The sequence below is a fragment of the Schistocerca gregaria genome, chromosome 7 (assembly GCF_023897955.1).
Source record: "Schistocerca gregaria isolate iqSchGreg1 chromosome 7, iqSchGreg1.2, whole genome shotgun sequence".
Lineage (NCBI taxonomy): Eukaryota > Metazoa > Arthropoda > Insecta > Orthoptera > Acrididae > Schistocerca > Schistocerca gregaria.
Window position 1 is genome coordinate 386,836,803 of NC_064926.1, and position 27,888 is coordinate 386,864,690.

A 27,888-nucleotide genomic window follows, 5' to 3' on the forward strand; every position below is an offset into this window, starting at 1 on the left:
ATTTCTGCGATGGCGTGCGACTGCCAAGTATGCTATCTAAACGCCAGGAAATCACTTAACCGAGGAAAATAAATATTTTCGAAGGAAAAATTTTCTAGGCTGTTAGATAGTGCCATGTGGCTCTTCTTATTTATTCTGCATAGGTTGACGTTTCTACCCTTCCGCTGATACTTTCTTCTGGACATTTTCGGTGTCCGATGGAAGCGCTGTGTGGAAAATCACTGGGGCTGTTAGTCATAAATGTAGGTTTAACAACATCAGTTTTGAAGAGTTGTTTGGTCAAATTATTTGAGCTTCTATTAGTGGGTCATCGACAGTGGACACGCAGAAGCAACAGGTAGTGGAAGTAGGAGGGAAAATTTATCAAAATAGAATTTTATTGTCATGCTGTCTAGGCAATTTCCTAGCAGTTGTTTGTGTTCCGTTCGTACCTCAGCTTCTTCAAGATGGGCCAACACAACGAAGCTGGGAGCCAGTAACCGACGTCTACACTGAAGTTACTTCTGTTTTTAGAAATTTCATCCGTCTCTAGGTTTACTTTCTACAAATGTTGCATTCTTTGGATAGAACTCATGGGACGAAACTGCTGACGTCATCGGTCCCTACGCTTACGCACTACTTAATCTAACTTAAACTAACTTAAACTAACTCACGCTAGGGACTACACACACGCCCATGCCGGAGGGAGGACTCCAACCTCGGACGGGGGAGCCGCGCGAGCGGTCCAAGGCGCCCCAGCAGCGCGGCTACCCCGCGAGGCAGAGATAGTATAGCGTACACAAGGTATGAAAGAACAATGCGTTGGTGGAGCTGACATTTGTACTAACTTGATTCGTGTAAAAAAACTTTCCGACGTGATTATGACCACACGACTGGAATTAACAGACCCTGGACGTGGAATGGTGGTGGGAGCCAGACGCATGGGGTATACCATTTCGGGAATCGTTAGAGAACTCTGTATTTGGAAATCCACAATGTCTACCGACACTAATAAATTTTAGGCATTGCTTCTCGCCACAGACAACTTAGTGGCCTAAGGCCTTCACTTACCTAACGACAGCAGCTGCGTTTTTGTCTAGTTCTCAGTGCTGACAGAGAAGCAACACTGCCTGGAATACCTGCAGAAATCAATATGGGACGTTCGACGAACGTATCCGCTACAGTAGCGCGGCGAAATTTGGCATTAATGGGCTGTGACAGCAGACGACCGACGCGAGTGCCTTTGCTAACATCACTATATCGCCTGCAGCGTCTCTCCTGAGCTCATATATCGGTTGGACCACCGACAACTGGGAAACAGTGGCCTGGTGCTGATTTGAGATGGTAAGAGCTGAAGGTGGGCTTGAGTGTGGCGCAGACCCAACCAAGCCATCGACCCAAGTTATCAACAAGGCGCTGTCCAAGCTTGTGGCGGCTCTGTAATGGTGTGGGCTGTATTTACGCCGAATGGACGGGGTCATCAGGTCCAACTGAACCGATCATTGCCAGGAATTGATTGTGTTCGGCTACTTGGAGACAAGAGGCAGTCCTTCATGGACTTCATTTACCCCAACAACGATGGAATACGCCATATCACCGGGACACAATTGTTAGTTTGATGAACATACTGGAAAATTCCAGCGAATTATTTAGCTGGCTAGATCGCCCGACATGAATCCAATCGAACGTTTCTGACACGTAATAGAGATGTCACTTCGTGAAGAAAATCCTGTATCGCCAACATTTCTGCAATTGTGGACAGCATTGGCAGGTTGCATTTTTCTGCAGGGAACTTCCAACGACTTAACACAATTAATGAAAAATAGTCTACATCGCAATGCTTATTTTATAAAATATGACCGGTTTCGACATAGTCTTAGACCATCTTCAGAATAGTTGGTTGGTTGGGTTGTTTTGGGGAAACAGACCAAACTGAGAGGTCACCGGTCTCATCGGTTTTAGAGAAGGACGGGGAACGAAGTCGGCCGTGCCCTTTCAAAGGAACCCTCCCAGCATTTGTCTTGAGTGATGTAGGGAAATCACGGAAAATCTAAAGCAGGATGGCTAGACGCTGAATAGAAACCGTCATCCTCCCGAATGTGAGTCCAGTGTGTTAACCACTGCGCCACCTCGCTCAGTTTCAGAATAGTACCATGAGTTGCCCAGTTTCATCGACTGAGGTCTACTCACTGCTCAGGATATTGTAAACTTTAGCTGATGGTGCTACTCTGAAGCTGTCCTAAGCCCAATCGAAAACCGGTCGTATTAAATAAAGTAACCATTGCGATGTATGATGTTTTTCATTAATTTTATATAGCTTACAACATCGATGTTCTTCGGAAATGTTACCTAACATTTCCAAAACTTGTTGAATCCATGCCACGTCGAACTGCTGCACTACGACGGGCTAAAGTAGGTCCGACACTGTGTTGGGAAGTATCCCATGATTGCCAGCCGCGGTGGTCTCGCGGTTCTAGGCGCGCTCAGAGCCGTTTATCCCATGATTTTTCACCTCAGCGTATATCCTGGCTGCAATGCTAGTGTATTTTAAACGCGCTTGCTCTTCGATCTTTAGTTTTCTTATAGTCCTTCCATTTCCGCTTTCGTAGGTTACTGCCGTCTAAAGGTGGTCAGGAGCGTGTGTTACACGTTGGGAAAATCTCTTTTGCATTTTTGAAGAATATTGGTTATGTCGTCAGTAACTCTGGACACAAATGAAAAGCTTACAGGGCCCCGTTATTATGAGGATAATTCCGTCTCGTAGTTTGTTCAAAATTAATGGAGGTTTATTTGTTCTTCGCAATTAAATCAGACAGTTTCGCTTTTTTTTCAATCCATGACTTGGAAAAAGGTTCGTATCTACTTTTTATTCAAATTACATTTGCCAGAGACGAACAATCTTCATATCGGTACCCATCATTTGATATAACAGAGGATCATGTCTCATCAACAAAAGTCCTCATTAGAAAGATACTGAGATAGAGAATAGGCCATGTCCAAGTAAACAAGGGTATGGTTATGTTAGAGTATAATAACTTTTCTGGAGGCTAGAAATCTACTCTGTAGGAATCAGCATGGGTTTCGAAAAAAACGATCGTGTGAAACCCAGCTCACGTTATTCGGCCACGAGGCTCACAGGACCATAGACACCAATTGTGTGATTGGATTGAAGAGTTCCTAGATAACAGAACGCAGCATGTCATTCTCAAGGGAGAGAAGAATTCCGAAGTGAGAGTGATTTCAGGTGTACCGCAAGGGAGTGTCATAGGACCGTTTCTATTCACAGTATACATAAATGACCTTGCGGATGACATCGGAAGTTAACTGAGGCTTTTTGCGAATGGTGCTGTAGTATATCGAGAGGTTGTAAAAAAATTGTACTGAAATGCAGGAGTATCTGCAACGAATTGACGCATGCTGCAGGGAATGGCATTTCCGTGTCTCCTGAAAAATTTGCTTTTTGGTATATGACCTTTTTCCCAACTCACTGACCCATTTCTGAAGTGCGTTCATTGGCCACTATAACAGGATAAAAACTAATACAGTAACGTGGCTAATATATATTAGCCACGTTAGTGTATTAGGTTTTCTCCTGTTATTTAGGTTCGCAGCACAAGTTTCGTTTGATAAAATTATCGTTTGGCGCTATTTACTATTTCTGGTGTTAAATCTGTATATTCTGCCCTGGAGATGTATTATGTATTTACTAGGTTTGCGTACACTAGACGGCCGATTTTCGGCGTTTTATGGACTGCATTTATTTCAACATATCACTTTCGCTTTTCACTTTGTATTAAATATTTGTGTTTCCAAAATATAGTGATGCCAAATGACGTTTTGTGTTTATATTTCGCGTTTCGTTTGTACTGTGATGTTGCTGCGGGGCAGGTTGGTCTCTCACTCTTCTTTAAAAAATCTGTGAACCTACCTGGAATAGCTTCAGGTTGTCTGCCCCTGGACTCTGGGATGGTACATACTGGTTTAGCCGACAAAAGTAGCGTTGACGAAAATCTGAGTAAATACCCACCACGCAAAAACACCTTCACCTGAAAGTTAGTTAAACACTCGTTCGTTCTGGATTCTTGTAACAGTTGTTTGAAAATATGTCAAAAACTTCTGTCAAGTTGGTTTATTGTCTTTAAAACAAGGGAAATGGCTTGAAGTCCTTATTTAATATACTGAAATCAATTATGGATTGTTGATGACATTCTCTTTAACAAATTCACCCCCAAAAGCAGCCGCAAGGTATTTAGTCCGAACCCATATTTTAAACATCCTGAACAGTGACTGACCTACTACTGCTTGCGAGTTAACCCATTCAGTCGTTCCGGAGGCTACTTGTAAAGTAGTGCTCGACGTAACTCTTCGTACTCTGCACGAAACACGCCACGAGGAGTTTATCTACAGCATGAAAGGTTAACATTGAGTATCTCATAAAATAACCCACTCACGGAGCTCAAACTTTCACATATCACTCAATACTTCAGTCGTGTTTCGTCATCGATAGGAGAACCGATGAAACGCGTGAATTTCTTCATTTTGGTACAAATCTAATCATCGCGGTACAACACAGGTGTTTACCGGGAGACGGCTCTCAAGCTACTGCCTAGACTCACAGATCTCAGGCAAAAAGCCCTACTCGAATAGCCGGGAACGACTGAACTCCTGCTGCTTAGTATTTTAAGCAGCCAAGCAGATAATCTCGAGAACTTTTACATCCGCGTTACTTTTTATGTCCGCCAATCAGATTACCACAAGTTATTTAGAACAGATATCTCGTAATTCCGAAACTAAATAAAATTTAATTAAAACGAAACACCATTCTTTCCTACAAAATGAATTACTAATAAATTTAATACTCAACTCTCATTCTGGTTCCTTTTTACAAAATCAGGTTCAGTCGAACGTAAGTCACAAATTCCCATGTTGCAATAACTTTCTCACGCATACGTTTACATAGTTTTAGTAAAATATCAGACCCTCACTTTATCTAAGTCTTCTATTCGCTCTCCATCAGCTCAAAACACTCACACAACCAAAATACGATGAAGAAATGTTTTTCAAAAGCTCTTGTAATTACTTCAGAAATCTGTAGTAACTCCAGAAAATTGGAACATATGAACCTGTCCTCTTGGTTTTAGTTTCAGTTGATACTATAATAGCTGCATTACAGTCCCTAACTCGGTTTCACAATGCCATTCCAGTTATTATGTGTTTTAGGTAAAAATCTATATCTCCGAAAGCACCGTAGTTATTGATTTGAATTTTTTACACTGTGGATGAGTTATCCATAGAACTTGGAGTATTAAGGTTGAAAAAGATCGAGTAATACATAACAGTACTTCTTCAGATTCATAGAGAGTACGTGCAGCGTTAGACAAGTACACGGCTATTTAGGCCCAGTAGCCAGCATCTGCTGAGTCAGCGTGAGAACATACTATTATCAGTTTCAGAGCCGAACAGCTCACAAGGACGTAGGAATCAATGTAAGGTACATCACCTCTGATCGTAATATGCTGGAAAGCGTGAGAACTGTTCTTTCCATGTGCAGACAGCCGCAGGTGAATACTACTGTCAACTGTACTTTCACCACCTCCAGTTAACGCTCGCACTCGCAGCACTTTCGGAGCGTCTCGTTCCGGTCCGTTTCTCGTGTGCCCTCATTTTCGTTCCCACTCTGTGAGCCATCATGCTCTTCGTTTACCCCAAACGAATTGGTAGCATCGGAGTTACGTCAATCGCCTATCTGTAGTGGAGTCGTCCCCTGAATATTTTGGAGACAGCAGCAGTGTTTTTACGTTCTGACGACTGCGAGTTTTTCACATTAATGGGAAATTCACCGACTGTCGCTAAAGTGTTACCGAGAAAATTGCTAGAGCTTCTAACTTTTCGTCACTCGTTAAGCTGCTATTCAAAGCCGGCTGGAACACCAGCAATCACCATAGCAAAATTTATTTGCGAGTTCTTGGAGGCACTCTGGTTACAGAATCTGTTCAGAAAATACTCATTCAGCCTCGGCCCCAATTCACGTCGATAATTTGCTTAAAATCCCAGAGGCACGGAATTACACTCCTCGGAGTAAAATGGGGTTTCACTACCCATCAGAAAGTACCTTTAATCTCTTTTCCAGGCTTTTAAACTCAAGCCTGAGTTACGACGTCCAAGAAGCTAAATTCTGAAAAATTAACAGCATATGTAGCTGTATATATGTGGGTGTGGATCCCTTTATCACTGAATAAACATATACTTTTATTATTATAATTATATTTTATGATTTTGGTTGGGGTGACTTTAAATATTGTGGGCTAGCATGAGACTTTTAATTAACTTATACCACGATACCACTCGTACGGACATCGGCTACCCCGAAGTACGTACGATATAATACATTTTAAATAGTCTGCGTGAGCGCTGCTATTTAGAAAAGGAAATATGCGTATTCTTACGCAAACTGTAATTATTAATAAGGGTCTCAGGGGCTACCGGCTATTTATGTATCAAACTACATAAAGATTAACTGAGATATTGCGGAATGTAATGCTTTTCAATATTTCTTGTTCATTATTTGCATGGCAAATCTGGAGAGAATCTCATCTGCGTTAGGCGGCCAAACTCAAAACATACTGAACACATTCAGTATTCTAAACGTTGATAAACTAAATCTATTTTTAATCTGTTACTCTGAGACTATTGTAAGATCAAGGCAGAGAAACCTCTCACATTTACATTTAATATTATGACATGAAATTTTAATTAAATAATACAGTCAGCGTAATGGCCGACTAAAACCTACTAGGGGAAATGGTCTCCATGCACTACGAAGTTATTTAGAAACTTGGTTAAAGAGAATTAATGGTTGCGTTCATGATAGGCTACAACTAAGTCAATAATACACACTTTCGCATTACAATTATAAGTACATTTTACGAAATTACAGCCAAACTTACATGAAATATTATACAGTGCTACAATGGCGGCCTACCTCTCGACGAAGCAAAAACTGGAGCGCATTCAGTAAAGGAATAGTCTCTGGTCAAGTTCATTTTCATTACACAGAAAAAAGAATTTTCTTTTACTTTTATATCACATCACTGTGATTTTTGGTGGTATTATTTAACTTTTTTATACATCGCGCACACATACAAAGTATTGAAATAATTTATAATTCACACGTCCCATAGAAAATTTTTTTTCCCTTTCACCAAATGTTCATTTATGTGAGGTACCGTAGCAAGCAAAAGTAAAATTTCTTGAAATTTATAATGGAAATCACAGAATGAAGCTAGCGATGAGTCTCAAAATTACTTAAAAAATAGACAAGAGAAAGAATCTCAACTTCTATTACATGCGGACGTGTGCTGAAAAGCAAAGCTTCCAAACGTTTTACATGGGTACTCTTAAACGTTATAAATACAGTAACCGATATTAACATTCAACATTATTATTCCTCATTTCTGGGTATTTATTTGTCAGAGTACTAATCCTGAGGACATAAAAAATGGTTCAAATGGCTCTGAGCACTATGGGACTTAACTGCTGTGGTAATCATCCCCTAGAACTACTTAAACCTAACTAACCTAAGGACATCACACACATCCATGCACGAGGCAGGATTCGAACCTGCGACCGTAGCAGTCGCCATCCTGACGACAAACACGTTTGTCCCAAAGAATGCCTGACTATTTTGCCGGAGCCACAACTTAGCCTCTGCTGCCACCGCTTCGTCACTGTTAACGTCAAGTCCTTGACGATGTTCTTTGTTTCGCTTCTGTACCCGTGGTCTAGGGGTAGCGTCATTGATTCATAATCAAGACGTCTTCGGTCCCGGGTTCGATCCCCGCCACTGCCTAAATTTTGATAAATAATCAGCATTGGCGGCCGAAGACCTCCGGCATAAGAAGTCAGCCTCATTCTGCCAACGGCCTTGTCAAAGAGGGCGGAGGAGCGGATAGAAGTTCAGAGCACTCTCTTGTACTAGGGGTGGGAAATTGCCCCTAAAGGTGGAAGAATCAGCAATGATCAACGACATGAGTAAGCAGAAGGCAATGGAAACCACTGCATTAAAGACACGTAACGTGTATCCACAGGACATGTGGCCTGTAGTTGAAGAAGTGTCATGATGATCTCTCCATTGGCAAAAGATTCCCGAATAGTCCCCCATTCGGATCTCCGGGAGGGGACTGCCAAGGGGGAGGTTACCATGACAAAAAGAATAATCAACGAAAGGATAATATTCTACGAGTCGGGGCGTGGAATGTCAGAAGCTTGTACGTGGTAGGGAAACTATAAAATCTGAAAAGGGAAATGCAAAGGATCAAGCTAGATATAGTAGGGGTCAGTGAAGTGCAGTGGAAGGAAGACAAGGATTTCTGGTCAGATGAGCATCGGGTAATATCAACAGCAGCAGAAAATGGTATAACAGGTATGAATAGGAAGGTAGGGCAGAGGGTGTGTTACTAACAGTTCAGTGACCGGGTTGTTCTAATCAGAATCGACAGCAGACCAACACCGACAACGATAGTTCAGGTATACATGCCGCCGTCGCAAGCTGAAGATGAACAGATAGAGAAAGTGTATGAGGATATTGAAAGAGTAATGCAGTATGTAAGGGAGATGAAAATCTGTCATGGGCGATTGGAATGCAGTTGTAGGCGAAGGAGTAGAAGAAAAGGTTAAAGGAGAATATGGGCTTGGGACAAGGAATGAAAGAGGAGAAAGACTAATTGAGTTCTGTAACAAGTTTCAGCTTGTAATAGCGAATACCCTGTTCAAGAATCACAAGAGGAGGAGGTATACTTGGAAAAGACCGGGAGATACGGGAAGATTTCAATTAGATTACGTCATGGTCAGACAGAGATTCCGAAATCAGATACTGGTATGTAAGGCGTACCCAGGAGCAGGTATAGACTCGGATCACAATATAGTAGTGATGAAGTGTAGGCTGAAGTTCAAGACATTAGTCAGGAAGAATCAATACGCTAAGAAGTGGGATACGGAAGTTCTAAGGAATGACGAGATACGTTTGAAGTTCTCTAACGCTACAGATACAGCAATAAGAAATAGCGCAGTAGGCAACACAGTTGAAGAGGAATGGACGTCTCAAAAAAGGGCCATCACAGAAGTTGGGAAGGAAAACATAGGTACAAAGAAGGCAGCTGCGAAGGAACCATGGGTAACAGAAGAAATACTTCAGTTGATTGATGAAAGGAGGAAGTACAAACATGTTCCGGGAAAATCAGAAATAGAGAAATACAAGTCGCTGAGGAATGAAATAAATAGGAAGTGCAGGGAAGCTAAGACGAAATGGGTGCAGGAACAATGTGAAGACATTGAAAAAGATATGATTGTCGGAAGGACAGACTCAGCATACAGGAAAGTCAAAACAACATTTGGTGACATTAAAAGCAACAGTGTTAACATTAAGAGTGCAACGGGAATTCCACTGTTAAATGCAGAGGAGAGAGCTGATAGGTGGAAAGAATACATTGAAAGCTCTATGAGGGTGAAGATTTGTAGAAGAAGAAACAGGAGTCGATTTAGAAGAGATAGGGGATAGAGTATAGAATCGGAATTTAAAAGATCTCGCGGTTCTAGAAGCGCAGTGCGGAACCGTGGGACTGCTACGGTCGCAGGTTAGAATCCTGCCACGGGCATGGATGTGTGTGATGTCCTTAGGTTAGTTAGGTTTAAGTAGCTCTAAGTTCTAGGGGACTAATGACCACAGCAGTTGAGTCCCATAGTACTCAGAGCCATTTGAACCATTTGAACTTAACGGCCAAATAAGGCAGAAGAGATAGATAACATTAAATCAGAATTTCTAAAATCATTAGGGGAAGTGGCAACAAAACGACTATTCAAGTTGGTGTGTAGAATATATGAGTCTGGCGACATACCATCTGACTTTCGGAAAAGTACCATCCACACAATTCCGAAGACGGCAAGAGCTGACAAGTGCGAGAATTATCACACAATCAGCTTAGCAGCTGCTTACAAGAATAATATACAGAAGAATGAAAAAGAAAATTGAGAATGCGCTAGGTGACGACCAGTTTGGCTTTAGGAAAAGTAATGGCACGAGAGAGGCAATTCTGACGTTACGGCTAATAATGGAAGCAAGGCTAAAGAAAAATCAAGACACATTCATAGGATTTGTCGACCTGGAAGAAACGTTCGACAATATAAAATGGTGCAAGCTGTTCGAGATACTGAAAAAAGTAGGGGTAAGCTATAGGGAGAGACGAGTCATATACAATATGTACAACAACCAAGAGGGAATAATAAGAGTGGATCAAGAACGAAGTGCTCGTATTAAGAAGGGAGTAAGACAAGGCGTTAGCCTTTCGCCCCTTCTCTTCAATCTGTACATCGAGGAAGCAATAATGGAAATAAAAGAAAACTTCAGGAGTGGACTAAAAATACAAGGTGAAAGGATATTATTGATATGATTCGCTGATGACATTGCTATCCTGAGTGAAAGTGAAGAAGAATTAAATGATCTGCTGAACAGAATGAACCGTCTAATGAGTACACAGTATGGTTTGAGAGTAAATCGGAGAAAGACGAAGGTAATGAGAAGTAGCAGAAATGAGAAGAGCGAGAAACTTAACATCAGGATTGATGGTCACGAAGTCATTGAAGCTAAGGAATTCTGCTACCTAGGCAGTAAAATAACCAATGACGGACGGAGCAAGGAGGACATCAAAAGCAGACTCGCTGTGGCAAAAAAGGCATTTCCGGCCAAGAGAAGTCTACTAATATCAAATACCGTCTTTAATTTGTGGACGAAATTTCTGAGGATGTATGTCTGTAGTACAGCATCGTATGGTAGTGAAACATGAACTGTGGGAAAGCCGGAACAGAAGAGAATCGAAGCATTTGAGATGTGATGCTATAGACGAATGTTGAAAACTATGTGGACTGATAAGGTAAGGAATGAGGAGGTTCTACGCAGAATCGGAGAGGAAAGGAATATTTGGAAAACACTGATAAGGAGAAGGGACAGGATGATAGGACATCTGCTAAGACATGAGGGAATGACTTCCATGGTACTAGAGGGAGCTGTAGAGGGCAAAAACAGTGGAGGAAGACAGAGATTGGATTACGTGAAGCAAATAATTGAGGACGTAGGTTGAAAGTGCTACTCTGAGATGAAGAGGTTGGCACAGGAAAAGAATTCGTGGCGGACCGCATCAAACCAGTCAGTAGACCGATGACAAAAAAAAAAAAAAAGACAATTGGAAGGTTCCAAGACGGAACCATCTGGAGAAGGATCGGTGACAGTGAACCAAAGGCATCGGATCCCTGCAGATGTCGAAGCTCTCATGTGTGGCCTGGCATTGTAATGCTGAAGTAAAGGGTGGTCCATGTGTGAACTCTTCGAATCCTAAACTCGACTACAGTACGCTGTTTATCGCGCATTGAGATAGTTACGTTACACACCACTGTGTTACACTCTACAATTCGGAGCCCTACAGCGGCTTCAGATACGTACAAATGGAGGAGAAAGATGTGGAAATTCAATAACATTTGTTTTATATGAAAAGGTTTAAGAGTTTACACATTAAAAATTCAGAAGCATTAATTTTCAGCAAGTTTTCGTATTACCATACATTGTAACTTAGCGTCTTCTTCCTGCAGAGTCAAATGTGAAATAAATGGTAATGGTAGTTGTGCTGGGAAAGAGCAGTAGAAAGACGCAGAAATACAAACGAAATTAGTCTCCTATGCAATGAAACAAAATCAACTAGGAATCCATGCAGGTAAATATGAACATACTGTACCCTCCGTTAGAAGACAAAAATATTGTAGTGCAACAGCGAAAAATTTTGAAAGAATTGAGGTTCTAGTTCGTATGATAAAGTGTTGTAAGAAGCCAAGAGAACGCAACGAAGTAATTATGTAAGCGCAACTGTCAAGTAAATTATCAGTCTCCCACACAGATTCTGTCTCTCCTTCACTTGTAGTCTTACTGAAATTCTTCACTACACCATTAGGGTCTTATAACGGGAACCTATGCTCATCATTTGAAAATAAGACTAAAACTGTCAGAGAATTACATGTATTGATAGACGAAACGAGTATAATGTCAATTCAAAATCAGAATGAAATTATTAATTAATAGAATGTTATCTCACTCAGTTAAATTGAATATATTAAGTACAATTCCACGTACAAAACGACGTGTAGTTTGGCCAAATTAAGGAGCTTGTGAAGCTACTTGAAACCAGTAGTGGCGTCCGCAGCTAAGGTGAAATCTGTGGCGATATGCTGTCATGGAACACTGCAGGTAATTTGCCTGATAAACTGTATCCCCTATTGTTGACAATGTACAATTCTGCGCAGCCGGACCCAAGACCGTGTGAAGTAACGAATGGCCATAATACCTATCTGTTGTTAATTTTCGATAGTTTTTTGTATAGGCCTAGGATTCACTGATCCACAGATCTATAGTCTGTACCAGTGCGTCCTGCTTGGTATTTGTAAGAGTTGGCTTACGTTGACATATCCAGATGTCGTCGTTGACGCTTTGATGCTCATGCCCATCCCACCTTTTCACTCAGAAAGTATTATTAGACAGCTAAACAGTATCAGCAACAATAGCCGAATCTGATGAATCAGCTCACTATGTAATATGAAAAAAAATATTCCTATCAGATACTTATCTCTCAATGACAGCTGTTTAATTGATTAGTACCACTCCTATTCAGTCTTCCTGCAAGATTAGTCTCTCCACTATTTGTAGGAGTATCCTGTGTTTCTGACAATAGTCGAAGCTGTTACGTATCTTACATTGCTCTTCAATAATAGTGAAACATATAAAATATTACGAATTAGTGACCCATTCTGTACCTAAAGAGGCTGTTGCTGAAGGGTAGGTGACCAAGATAAAATATGGAATAACCAGATAAAGGATAACATTCTACAAGTCAGAGCATGGAATGTCAGAAGAATGAACCCAAGTAGGGAAGTTAGAAAATATGAAAAGGAAAATGCAAAGGCTCCGTCTAGATATACATGTTGTTTGGGTCGGTGAAATGAAATGAAAAGAAATAAGGATTTCTGCTGAGACAGATATAGGGTAATATCCACAGCAGCAGGAAACGGTATAATGGGAGAAGGATTCGTTATCAATAGCACACTAGGGCAGACAGTCAGCTATTGTGAACACTAAACTGATACAGTTGTTCTCATAAGACTCGACAGTAAACCAATGTTGCCACCATCTTTCAAGTTTACATAACGACATCGCAAGTTTATGAGAAAAAAATGGAGAATATGTATGAGAACACTAAACGGGTAATTCAGTATGCAGAAGGAGATAAAAATCTAAATATCATGAGGGACTGGAGTTCGGTTATAGGGGAAGGAACAGAATGAAGAGTTACTGGGCTTGTCAGTAGGAGTGACGAAGAAGAAAGACTAATTGAGCTCTAGAATAACTTTAAGACAATACTCTTTTCAAGAATCAGAAGAGAAGTAGGTACCCTTGTGAAAGACAAAGAGACATGGTAAGATTCCAGCCTGGTTAGACATTCTGAACTTAAATACTGGATTGTAAGGGGTACCCAGGAGCAGATATAGACTCAGATCTTAATGAGTAATGACGAAGAGTAAACTGAAGTTTAAGAGAATTGTACAGAAGAATGAGTGCTGAAGAAATTGTGATATGGAAATGATGAGGACCAGTGAGACGCATTTGAAGTTCGCTGATGGTTTGGATACTGCAGCGGGGAATACCAAAGTAGGCACTTCAGTGGAAGAGGAGTAGACATCCCAGAAAAGGGCAGTCGCAAATGCTGTACAGACTAACATAGGGAGAAGAAACTTTGGGTAACTTGAAGTCAGTCGGTCTGTGCTAGAGTGGTTGGCTGTTTGCTGCCAAAGCTCAGAATGCCTGCCTCTCACACCAGTGGACTGTGCCAAACACAGTAATATGCTACGTGTGCCCACTGAGGGGGTGACATCCAAACCTTAGTTACATATATCGTCAAAGATAAATGTGGTAGGAAGTCAATAGCAGGTGGAACGACTCTATCTCCCTGCCCTCCCCCCTTAGAGTACAAAATCCTGTGGTGGAATTCACAAGATGAGTCTTTGGCTCTCTAGTGCCATGCCTATAATGACCTAAGTTAGGGTTTTTCTACATGTTTTCCCAGTCATCGGATTTTGAACCTACAGATTAGTGAGGTACATACTATCAGAACTCTACACGATCCCTGAATGTGTTAGCATTTTCCTGGCAACGTTTTTTTATCGGTCTTTCTTTCAGTGGGTAAGTTCGTAACAAAGACCACGTCACCGACGTCAGACTTGGCGGGATGTCTGCCCTTGTTATACTGATTCGGTTCTCTGTGATCCGCCTGGTCAGTATTGGTTTTTGCTCGCCTCCAGTCATCCCAGACAATCTGAGGACAACCCTGCTCAAGAGTGAGATCATTCATGGACCAGAAGGCAGAGTTGATAGGATACGTAAACACGTCACAAGAGTCATCTATTGAGGCTCGTGGGTTGCGGTTCTGGAGCACATTTACCCTGGGAATGGACCAGTTCCACTTGGTTTCAGTATCTGAATGAAATATTATTTGGGCCGTTTCTAATCTGCGGTTTGCACTTTCCACAAAGGAAGATTGCGCATAATAGGGTATAGTGGTGGTATGCAGTATTCCATTCTGATTATAAAACCTCCTGAGTTCCACCAAAACGCGTTGTCACTGACCAAAGGTATAGGTGGCCTAAAAACACAAATAATTATCCGGAGATGCCCGATTGTTACCACCGCTGTCGTACATGTTCCATGCAACATCCACAAAAAACGCGAGAAATAATCAGTCACTGCAACAATATATCTCTTATCCATCTGGATACCGGGAAACTGAGATAATCAGTAAAGAATTTGTCCACCGGCCTCTCGGAACATATGGAACACAGAAAAACACTTCGAATATTTGTACTGGGTTTATAAATCACGCAAGCCTCACACTGGTTCACCAGCCTTCACACGTCCTTGTTTAAATATGACCAAGTGACGGACTCTTCAATCTCTTGCATCGTTTTAAATATACCTAAATGTCCCCTAATATTAATTCATCAGAATATTAGATATCGCGGGTACTTATACTTTAGCCTGTCTAAATCGTCCTGTTGATCTAATTCAAGCCGTAGCTCCCTAGTTAATTTTTCTAAAGTCGTGGCTGCCTTGTCTTTGTAAATTTATGATACCATCAGACAGTTCTTCTTTAGAGGCTAACTCGTCTACCTCATTTACTTCTCTCATTTTTCTCACTGTCTTCATAACGAATCTTTATTTGTCCCATCGTTTACATTCTTTCCAGCACCCCTTTGCTCCTTGATTTCCAGGGCTCTGTCAAGCCTCGACGCCAAGGCATAAGTGAGCCTCTGCAGTAGGTGGACACACGCAATTCCTGTTGCACCTAGTCCATGCCCAGATGGATGTTAAACCAAAGAGCGTACACTGAGATGTTATACACATAAAAATTACCTAAACTATGTTTTCAGTTTCCACGACCCTCTTCGATCGACCTAAGAGGATAAAGGTGGAACAAAGTCAACAAACTAAGCAAGACCGAAAGGAGTCCCGCTGGCTTGGTCTTGGCACATTGTAATTGCATATAAGAGAATTCAAATCTGTTGATGTGTAACGACGCATTGTGGACGATAGAAGTTCTTTTAAGAGCGCTAACGGTGCAGTAAATTCGTGAAATATGACTTGCAAACAACCTCTCGGTTTACGTTGAATGGCTTACCTGTCATCATTATTTTAGATACCGGTACGCATACTATTCGGCAGGGTTGTATAACGGAATTTGTGGGGCTTGAACATATTCCGAAGCCTAAGGTTAGTGGGTACAAAATTCTTGGAGCCCTACGCCCAACATCTAAGCCCAGTAAGTCCCAGGCATTGCTTCAGGCCCAGTTATGAGAAATGATTTATGCAAACTCGTTCCTTGTCTTAGGCGGTCTAAAATCCAGATAAATAGCAGGGAAAGATTCTTTGCCAGAGAGGGACGCAATGCTAGAGCTCTCCACTGCTAAGCTGCGTGACAGATTAGGTTGTAACGACGTCACGTTGTCATAGATTCTACAGCCATGGGCCATGGCAAATTCTAGCAAGGAATGCAAATGCGGTTTGTTGCAGAGCTCACCAATCCTTACCAGATGTGTAATGAAAATCAATGTACACATTTGCTGGAAGTTATCACTTCCAAACTACAAGAATCAGATCACCTCCATGCTACACAACAAGCAGACATAGAAAAGATAATAAACGCACTTCCACACTGTTCTCTGGAATACTCAACCTTGCCTGCTGTTTATTAGCCTATCCTCGATCGGGAAGGAGAAAACTGATGCATTCCTTTTAGGACATAAAACCTTTCCATATCTGTAGCTATGTTGTTCTTGTCGTGGTTTGATGTAGTTCTCAAGCTACTCCATCTTGCACAAGCCTCTTCATCCCCGAGTAACTTTTGCAACCTAAACCCTTCTGCATCTGCTTCACCTCTCGGTCTCCCTCTACGATTTTTACCCTTCATGCTTCCCTCCAGTAGTAAATGGGTGATCGCTTGATGCCTCAGAACATATCCTACCAACCGGTCCCTTCTCCTAGTCAGGTTGAGCCACAAATTCCTCTTCTCCCCACTGCCATTGAGTACCTCCTCACTAGTTACATGATCTACCCAACTAACGATCAGCATGTTTCTGTAGCACCACATTTCAGAAGCTTCTATTCTCTTCTTGTCTAAACTGTTAATCATCCAAGTTTCACGTCCATACATGGCTACACTATATACAATACTCTCAGAAAAGATTTCCTGACACTTAAATATATACTCGATGTTAACAAAATTCTCTTCTTAAGAAACGCTTTCCTTGCCACCGCCAGTCAGCATTAACTATATAGAAGTTAATAATGCTATAATCTTTCTGTATCTGTTTTTGTGCGTGTTTGTGTGTGTGTGTGTGTGTGTGTGTGTGTGTGTGTGTGTGTGTGTGTGTGTGTGTGTGTGTTTTCCAAAATGGCTCAGAGCACTATGGGACTTAACATCTGACGTCATCACTCCCCTAAGACTTAGAACTACTTAAACCTAACTAATCTAAAGCACATGCATCCATGCCCGAGGCAGAAATTGAACCTGCGACCGTAGCAGCAGCGCGGATCTGGACTGAAGCGCTTTTAACTGCTCTGCCACATTGCCGGCGTGCGCGTGCACGTGCGCGTCCTCCCGTGTGTTTGTGTGTGTTTGTGTGTGTGTGTGTGTGTGTGTGTGTGTGTGTGTGTGTGTGTGTGGGTGAGTGGATATGTGTGTCGATTTGTTAGGAATGATCTTTCTTCCACATGTGGATAATTTTAGGTAACACACTATTCTTGGAAAATTTGAAAATTTGTGGTAGTTCCTATGGGACCAAACTGCTGAGGTCATCAGTCCCTAGGCCTACACACTACTTAATCTAACTTAAACCAATTTACACTAAAGACAACACACACACCCATGCCCGAGGGAAGACTCGAAACTCTGAGAGGGGTGGCTGCCCGAACTGTGGCAAGCCGCCTTAAACCACGCAACACACTAGTCTTTGAGTCTCAGTTCATTATTTCACACATTTGACTGTTCGAAGTACATGTTATCTACATACTACTCACTCGTTCCAGGTTGACACAGTCACGTCAATCAATGAGAATTTCAGCTGATATTGCTACAAATGGGATAGATGATCCAATGAGATTTGTTTCGATGAGTACTCTCCTGTTTCCAAATAGCGTGAACTCTTTTCATCGCCTTGGTACACATTTATTTTAACATCACTATTAGCTCTGTGCAGTGGTTTGACACATTGATGAGAAACAGGTGTCAGATTGTATTTTGGACCCAGGTTTATGCTACTAAAATGTAATCAAATACAGAGGTGCACAAATAAGTATTGCTACTGAATTTGGGTGCATTCATAAGTATTGTTTGTTCGAAAATGTTACTAGGCCTTTAACTCAAGTCAGTGACATTAAAAGGCTAACATTCGGTTAAATCATTTGCCTCACGAAGTTTTGTTATAAACGGGATCCACAGGCGAGTTACTGTGCAATGTTGAAGAAACTCATACACTATGTGGCGTGTCATAATGCATTTATTCAGATAAACTACCAACACTGCTGGAAAGATGAGTAGGCTTCGCTTCGTTCTACTGCAGGCGAATATTTGTTTTTCCTTTATTGCATTTCAATGCCTCATCTGGGGTGGACTGGTAACAACATATGCACTGCTCTTCATCTGAAAGACATCAATTGTGCAATAGGAGACATTTAAAATAACATAAAGGGGAAAATATGGCGTACAGAGATATAAAAATGGGGGTAGATCATAGAAGAGAACAGGCAAAAGGGGGTGACTGTAAAATGGAGATAAAAACAGTAAAAAAGTTGCACACATAAAGAACCCACACAGTGGGACAATTTAAAGATCACAAGGCGAAGTATGCCTTGAACATCAAAGTTATCGATGGATGGTGTAGCACATAAATCACTGACAGTAACGATATGTACAAATCCAGCACAAAATTAAAATCATAGCTCTTGATGTCTCGGGAGAACAGCACCAAACACAACAGACATAGCACACTGATGGCGATGAGCAAACTGAGAGGATCTGCCAGGGGCATGGAGATAAGGGAGAAGGGAAGAAGGGAGCGAGAGGGGTTGAGAGGGGGGGATATGGGCAGTGGGGGCACCAAAGAGTGCTGGGGAGGGAAGGATGTGGCAGGGAAACAGTTGAGGAAGGGGTGCAGGGACTCAGGAGAAATAGCCACTCTGGGAGAAGGAGGAAAGAGGTAAAGGGGGCCCTAGGGCCGGGGGGATATGGGGGAGGAACAAGGACAGGTTACAGTTGGAAGAAAGGGTAGATGCCATGGCGAAGTTCGACATTGGGGAGGGGGAGATACTGGAAACTGCCCTGTTGGAGGAGATGGAGGGTGTGGAGGTGGAGAGAGGGAGGGATACAGCGATAGAGGAGCAGCAACGGTCGTGCTGTGGCGAGGAAGGAGGAAACCAGATGGTGGGGTGGGGGGATCAAGCCTGCGGACAGTGTAAAGGATGACGAGATGCTGGAGGAAAAGGGGGCGGTGGGGGATGCAAGTGAAACATGCGAAATGTACTTACCACTCACACGCTGCCACAGTCGAACGAGAATTGTGTTTGTTGTAGGATCCAATGTGTAGTCTATGATTTCCTGTCGAACACTACCCATGTTTTGAATCATACGGACACATACGAGAAATGTTATTCGTCCCATTAGCGACAACGGAACAAACTATTTGACTGCTTAGCCATTCACATTAAACTTACATCTCCGACGTGACAGCGACTTCGGTGTCATACTGTGTGGTGTGGGATCTCGGAACTACTTCGAGCGAGGGACCAATACAACTGACATAAGCTTCGTTTACGCAGCCAACGCCAGCGCCACGAAGATGAATTAAATTACATCGAGCTTTGGGAGCTGCAAAACTTAGGTGCCGCAGTGTACATCTTGTGTTTGAACATATACTTTACCATATGCTTTAAGTGACACGCAAATACAGACGCGTTCATAGAAATACAGTGCCAATCCCGGGGCACTGAGCAGAGTTCTCAGCGTTAGTGGAATATCAACTAGTCTAACACAGGCGCCAGTAACGAAGATACTACTTTTCTAACGAATATCGTGTGGTTGAAGTTGCTCCAAATGACTCTATATCAGTATTTACCGTATTTCCCGATGTTCTTTGCACATATTTCGTTATAAGAAACTGTGTTCCAAACAAATGAATTTTCCTTTCAGTAAGAAAACTTTATTTTGTATGTGTAATGATCGTCGTACAAATAATTCTTATGTTTCTTGTTGCATCATGTCTGAGCCACTGCCCGTGAGCACGTCACTCATTCATCTTCACCTTGATGACGTCATAGCAGTTACTGTTCAAGCAACCAGTCTTGGTATATCTCCGGACGCAAGACTAATAAGAAACCATAGGCGTGTTAATGGATGGGATCATCCATCCCCTGCCTTCGGTTGGTTCCTTTCAGGACTAGCGTGAATGATGCAGCTACTCCACCTATAAATTCAGAGTAGTTTCAGGCAAAAACAATTTTCCAATTTTTACAGCGTCTAGGCCTAGGTATCACTATTGTAAAAAGTAATTAATAATAATAACAATAATAATAACGATACCAATATCAATGACTAAATTTACGTGTCCTTCTTGGACATTGTAACAGAATTTATTTAAATCTTACTTCAGAACAAGAAGCAAGCTCGTTTCAAATGGACAAACTGAAATACTGAGATGGGCCTATAAATTACTGTTTAATATTGAAATTTGATTTTTATATTGTATAAATCTAAATGTTTTTTGTAGCACATTGTATTTAATGTAAGTTTAGCAGTTAAAAACGTAATTACACCACATGATACAGTGTTGAAAACTTGCAAATGCCTTCGTTTTTCCTGTAGGACAGTTTTGTGTTAGTCAACACTTGTATTATTAGATACTGGACGTGTATGATTGTCTTCATACTTAGATGATCAGATAGGTACACGATCTAGCTCACCATTTACTACATTGCTAGCTATTCTGTGTAACGTCTTCTGTTTGTCTGTACAGCAAAAGGCGAATGTTTGAAACACTACAATTTAGTTTGAATATGATTGGTGTTAAGCTATTATTGCTGTATTTCATTCACTAACCAGAAGATTTTAATATTACCAGTGAACTATTGGTGTTGACTTTACACTGAATTTCTATACACATAAAAAAATGTGATTCATAAAGAGCTTAGGGGCATTCTACCATGAAAACACAAATTAATCGGAACTTTCTTCTGTGATGAGAAAGTCATGCTCAATGATAAGAGACGTTAGTCCGTTTCTACATAGCATCTGAAGGAAACACGCTCCTCAATTATTTTATTTTTTGTTCGTTTTTTCCCTGTCTTCTTCTACGTGTCCTCGAGTTGGCATCTGAGCGAACACAGTGAAATACGTTAATGCTAGATGGAGAATTTATTGGATTTTAATTACCATATTGGCAGGCCAGAAGCTCAGGTATTAATGTACAAATATGTTGTTGAATGCAGTTATGAAACACCATATGGATTTCGTGTTATCATTTAACCACCCTAAGAATGCTCTCGTATTTACATCTGCTTTGAATCTGTTTAAGACGATAATGTTTTACATTTTGTGATGTCCACATAGATTTGCAGACTTCAACGAAGGTATACTGTTATAAAATACACACTTAAATCATTATCCATTTCTAATTAAATCACAGAACCAGCTAGCAGTCTTTGGAGGCGTAACTATAAACTTTTAGTTGCTTGTGTCATATTAACGTTTTCCGTGTATAGTTTTTACTAAAGAATGATCTCTCATGGTTTTACGTATATGTAAATGAAATGAATGTGAAAAGCATTGTTATCATGTAACCTCTCGTCTTTTCTTTAACACATGGCTGCTACAACCTGCACTACTGTAGTCCGGAAATGTAGCACGAAATTTTATAGCTAATCTGACCTTTCTGTCAGCTCCGCACAGGCGTGTCTCGCTCAACTCTTTCTACACAAAGCCCTTGAACATCGTCAATTTATTCCAAACTCGCATTTATCTCTGATTTTTAAGTTCTTTCCTCAAACTGGACCCCGCTGGTGTAGAAAATTTTAATATGAACATGTTGTGCACAGTTTCGGAGATAACATTAAGGAGAGGTGGGCTACAGAGTGATGTGGCAACTGTCGTCGTAGGAGCAGAGAATGAGTTAACACAGTCAACAGAAGATTTTCATAACTTGTGTTTCTCCAAGTGTACGAGGACTCATAAACAATCCTGCAGCAAGAAACTGAGTGCAGCTCTCAGTGTTAACAAGGTCGAGGTCTCTGAACTACAGCACAGATGACGGAGTCGAAGCCACGACTAGGCGGCGTCTGAGTAGCAACAAGTATCGGAGAGGCTCCAAGTTCCAGTGGCTGCTGCCGGCCGTTCTACTCTGAAGCGCCAAAGAAACTTGTATAGGCACCGGTATACAACTACAGAGATATGTAAACAAGCAGAATACGGCGCTGCGGTCGTAACGCCTGTATAAGACAACAAGTGTCTGTCGCAGTTGTTACATCGGTTACTGCTGCTGCTATGGCAGATTATCAAAATGTGAGTTAGAACGTAGTGTTATAGAAGGCACACGAGGAGTGGGTCACTGCATCTCGTGGTAGCAATGAAGTGGCGACTTTTCCCGTAAAACCATTTCACGGGCGTACAGTGAATAAACCATCATATCTCTGACATCGCTGCTGCCGGAAAACCATACTGCGGGAAGGAGACCTACGGCGACTGAAGAGACTCGTCCAGTGCGGCAGAAGTGCAACACTACCACAAAGTGCTGCTGATTTCAGTGCTGGGCCGCCAATGAGTGTCAGCGTGCGAAACATTCAGCGAAACATCATCGATATGGACTGTCAGAGCAAAAGGCCGACTCGTGTACCCTCGATGACTGCACGACACAAAGCTTTACGCCTCACCTGGGCACGTCAACACAGACATAGTAACGCCGATGATTGGAAACATGTTGCCTAGTCGGACGGGTCTTGTTTCAAATTGTACCGAGCTGATGGACGTCCACGGATAAGGAGACAACCTCATGAATTTATGGACTGTGCAGTCAGCAGGGGACTGTTCAAGCTGATTAAGGCTACTTAATGGTGTGGGGTGTGGGCAGCTGGAGTGATATGGGACCCCTGATACTTCTAGATCCGACTCTGACAGGTGACATGTACATAAGCATCCTGTCTCGTCACCTGCTTCCATTCACGAGGGACTTGGGCAATTCCAGTAGGACAATGCGACACCACACACGTCCAGAATTGCTACAAAGTTCTGTTGGCAACTTAATATGGCGCCAGTAGCGTGTTATTGAAAACTGATACCGCATAATTTTACTGTTAGTATAAGGTGTATGGTTTGGCAAAGTAATAACACATTGCGAAATACAATGTGAAAAGTATTTAAATCGACCAACTCTGGGAGGTTGTAGGGGACATCAAAAAAAATATTTTTCCCTAATGTCATTTTTTCCTATGAAGATTAATTAAACCGGTAGAGGCCGTATTACGCTCTTCAGTTGTTAGAGGGCGTATTACGCTCTTCAGTTGTAGGCAACTGCTCTCCACCAGTGTAGCAGTCCATTGTTTCTGTTTACTAATGGAGCGATACACCTGGAGTGAGTCCACTGGTATGATTGGTGCGTACTACGTAGCTCACCACAACGAACGAGCTGCACAGCGTGTTTATCAACAACAACAACATCCTAATCGCCGTATCCTGCATCATACGGCCTTTGCTGCTGTGTACCAACGTCTGCGTGAGTCCGGGTCATTTAGCAGATTACCTGAACAGGGGCACCGTCGCACGGTAAGAACGCTGCAATTTGTGGAAGCTGTCTTGCAGCATGTGGAGCGGGATCCTTCAATCAGCACTCGTTCAACTGTACGTAACATGGGGACGAATCAGAAGAATGTAAGAACAGTCATTCCAGAGCGATTGTTACGTCTGTTTCACTTACAGCGTGTCCACAACCTGGAACCAATTGATTATCCACCCAGAGCACAGTTTTCACAGTGGTGCCTGGAACAGTGTTAATTGCATCCTACATTTCCATCCTCTGTGTTGTTTAGCAATGAAACAACATTCGGGCCTGATGGAGTCTTCAACAGGCTCAATTCACATGTTTGGAGTGAGGATAACCACATGCCACAGTTACTAGCGCTCATCAAGTGCGATTGTTCGTTAATGTGTGGGTCGATATTATTGCGGTGTAACATTTGCTTTTACGTGTCAATGGAGGCATTTTTGAAAATCTACTGTAATTGTAATTGGGTTGTGTTAATGTGGTGTCTCTTGGTCATAAAAAAAATTGAAAAGTGTTTGTTAATTTGCCGTCAGAGAAATCTTCCTCTACCGGATTAAACACTCGTCATAGGAAAAAATGGCATTAGGGGAAAATATTTGTTTTGATGTCCCATACAAACTCTGAGAGTTTAAATACTTTTCGCCCTGTATACAAATGACACAAAGTATGTTTACAAGTCTAGCTGATAATGGCCATGTAAGCCTCAATACTACACCAGCGACTGTTAAAACTAATTATGCTCGGTGTCAATCCGTGTTTGCAACTGAATTGTCGATTGTATGGTAGGGAGGAAGAAGCTTGTAAATTTGGAGTTTTAATCGTCGACAGAAGCAGAAGTACCTTCTGGTGTGCCCAAGGGAAGTGTCAGGATACTTACTTTCATATTGTACGGTACTGATCATTGAAACAATAGTAATAGCTACTTTACCTTTTCTGTGATAACAGAGTTATCTGTAGTGAGGTACTATCTGAGAGAAAGTGTACAAATATGCAGCCAATTCTCGATAAGATTCCTAATGGTGCAAATGTTGATTACCTCTTTCCGGTGTTCAGAGATACAAACTAAATTTATTTCGCAAAATGCTGGTATTTGTTACAATTTATAACAGCAGTGAGTAACAATTGTAATCAATCGACTCATACAAATAACTAGGTGTAAAAATTGGTATGGATGTGAAATGAAATGACCTCGTAGTTTCAGACATAGGTGCCAGGCTTCGATTCATTGGCAGGATACCGGGAAAGTGCAGTCAGTCTAAGCTAAATAAAGTCACTTGTGCGTCCAACCCTAGAACACTGATCAAATGTGTGAGACCCGTACCAAATTGAATTAACTGTTTAACTGAACGTATACAGAGAAAGGCGGTAGGAATGGTCACAAGTTTGTTTGAGCCATGGATGGGTTTCACATAAATGTTGAAACACGTGATGTGGAAGATGCTTGAAGATAGACGCCAAATAACCCGAGACAACTTATTTACAGTGTTTCTAGAACTAGTATTACGTCAACAGTCTCAAGATATTCTTCATCCCACTAGGCAACCCAGCCGTAAAGATGGTGAAGCCAACATTACACTTAATACAAGACCTGCAGACGGGTTTAGGCAGTTATTCTTTCCACTCTACGTGTGACTGGTGGGAGATTAAACTCTTAACATGTTATACCATTATCCGCCACTCGCTTTACAGCGTACAGTGGTATATACGAGTAGATGTAGCTGTATACAGGGTATATCAGAATTAATGGTGTAAATGCGTACAAAGTCTCAGTAAACATATGGTCGAAAATGCATACCTTAAGAGCAAGGAGCAATTTTTCATCTTCCATACTGTGAAAAAAAAATCGCTTCTATTGCCAGTTCTTTGCTTTCCATTTCTTGGGAACTTGTAGTATGGACCAAAACAAGAAAAAAGTCCAGGAAACATGTGCTCAAAAATGCATTCCTTAAGAGCTATGAGCACTTGGTCATCTTTGCTACTTTGAAACACAACTCTACCAATGATCAAGTGTTCGCAACGTTTAAGGCATGCGTTTTAGAGCACATGTTTGCTGGACTTTTTTTATTATTTTCGTCCATACTACCACTTCCCAGAATATGGAAAGCAAAGAACTTGCAGTAAAAGAGATTTGTTTCACAATATCGAAGATGAAAAATTGCTCGTAGCTCTTATGGTATGCGTTTTCGACCCTATGTTTACTGAGACCTTTTTGCTTCTAGTATCGTGTACTTTCAACAGTATGCGTTTACGCCACTAATTATGATACACCTTGTATACATGCTGTTATTAACATGCGGTGAGGGTCCTTTACATAATTTTCGACATTAGGGCTGAGTGACAAAGAATAAAACATACACAGGCATGTTACAAATCAGTAAAGAGCTTGCTATTAAATAAAGAAAATGGTAAATTATTTTACTGTTAAGGATTAATAAGCTTCATTTAGAAATAGATAATCCGGAACGGTCGTAAACTTTTCTGTTACCTGCATCATGACTTGAATTCCCTTGTGTATATGCGCATTGGGTGTGGTATTATGCACCCTGTTCCTCTCTTTCGACTCCCTTGTTATTGTTCCTCTGTGTCGTCTGGTGTCCAAGGTGGCAGTGGCATGCAGTGGTATTAATGGGACGTTCGAACAGCGAGAACATGTCATCTACCATCGAGTGAATAGTCGCAGCCGCCTCGGTATTCCTTGTCTAGTGAATTCCACAGAATTATGATAAAGAAAACTAAACTACTCCCGAATACCCCATGAAGGGCCAGCGGCTCGAAGTTTTTATAAGACAAGAAGAGTACATCAGATGAATAGTAAGGAAAATGCAGTTAAGAAGGGGCCATGCCAGCAAAGGATCAGAGTGGTAAAATGACGGCAGGAAATTCAAAATATCTTCAACAAAAAGAACTAAGGCGCAGAAAAGACAAATTACAAGTAGTGGGGAAAACATTTCTAGCTAACTGTAAAACACAGGGGAGGGGCGTGTGATGTTAGTGTGACTCTAAACCTTGTCTTCTGATACAGACATTAGTTTCAACGATAGCACGGTAAACGAGGTACAATATGTCAACAACATGATTCAAAATGAGAGTGCAGAAAAGTTAGGGTTAGTGTAACATTCTAATTTCCTCAAACTTGGGACTCAAAACAGAAATCATAAACCTATAAAGGCTACAGAGCTAATTCCGAAAACCCGTAAGTCGCCAGACCTTAGACTGACAGACAATTTATGAAACGAACTCGATATATTGGTCAGTAGAACTATAACTAAGCCGAAACTTTATATCAGAAGAAACTGAAGGAATAACTAGAAATAACTGATAAGATTACACGGCAAAAGTCGTTGGTAAAATGCGAGAGTTTGTTATCAAAAGAAAATGAATATACCACGAGGCATTAACGTAAAATTTTGTTTCTGTGTTCAAGAACAATAACGGTGAGACCAGCGTTAAGCTGGCAAATAATATTCAAGAAAATGTTCTTCAAAAAAATATTGTTTCATTGTATGTCATAGAAATCATACGTTGTAGTTTACCTATTAAGAGTTTGAAATTTCATTTGTTTGTTAAATATATATGTGAAAATAAAACACGTACCATTGGAAACATAGAAACCGCCAATTATTGCTGGGCGACTCTGTACACACAGACACATCCGTCAACGAAACGACCTAAACAATAATCTATTGGTTTAGGTGTTCTCGATCAGCCAGTTCACTTTCATGTCGATACTGGCACATATATATCATTGATGATATGGTAAACACATCTCTCATTATACAGTATAATGTGTTCGTCAAGACCGGTGTTTTTCCTCAAATGGAGATACCACCATTTACATTAAAAGATCAATTCATGCGTCGCAGTAATATATCACCACTTTACGAGAATTGTAACCGCTTAGGTAGTGTTCGCTTAGACATTCAAAACATTTCAAGATTATACGTTGCTCCTCAGTTTCGTTTCTTGGTACACCTGCAGTTTAGCTTGGTTTATACAACAGTAGCGTTGCAGTGTATATGGTGTGTCATATTGCATTAACTTTTCATGCTCCAATGAAGTACTATACAGAGTTTTACGATACTAGGAAAATAATTAAATGTCGGAACTTCCTGTTACACTTGAAACGTTAGACTGCAGACAATAAAATTGGGCTACAGAGTTTTGGGAAATGTTTAAGCAAAACAAAATTACGTGTATGTATACAAAACAATAATATTTTTCTGAATAAAATTCTCTGATGAGGAAACATAAAGGAACAACAAAAAGTGGTATGTAAATAATAGATTTCAGCTATCAGTCGGACTTTTTAAATTTTATTAGCAGATCTAGATTTCAGCTAGGAACTAGCCGTTCTCAATGCCCTATAATTTTTGATCAATGCATGTAATGTCTGTTGGTCGGGCTTCATCCGCATTTCATTGAATAAGTATTCAGGTATACAGACATTACATGCATTGATCA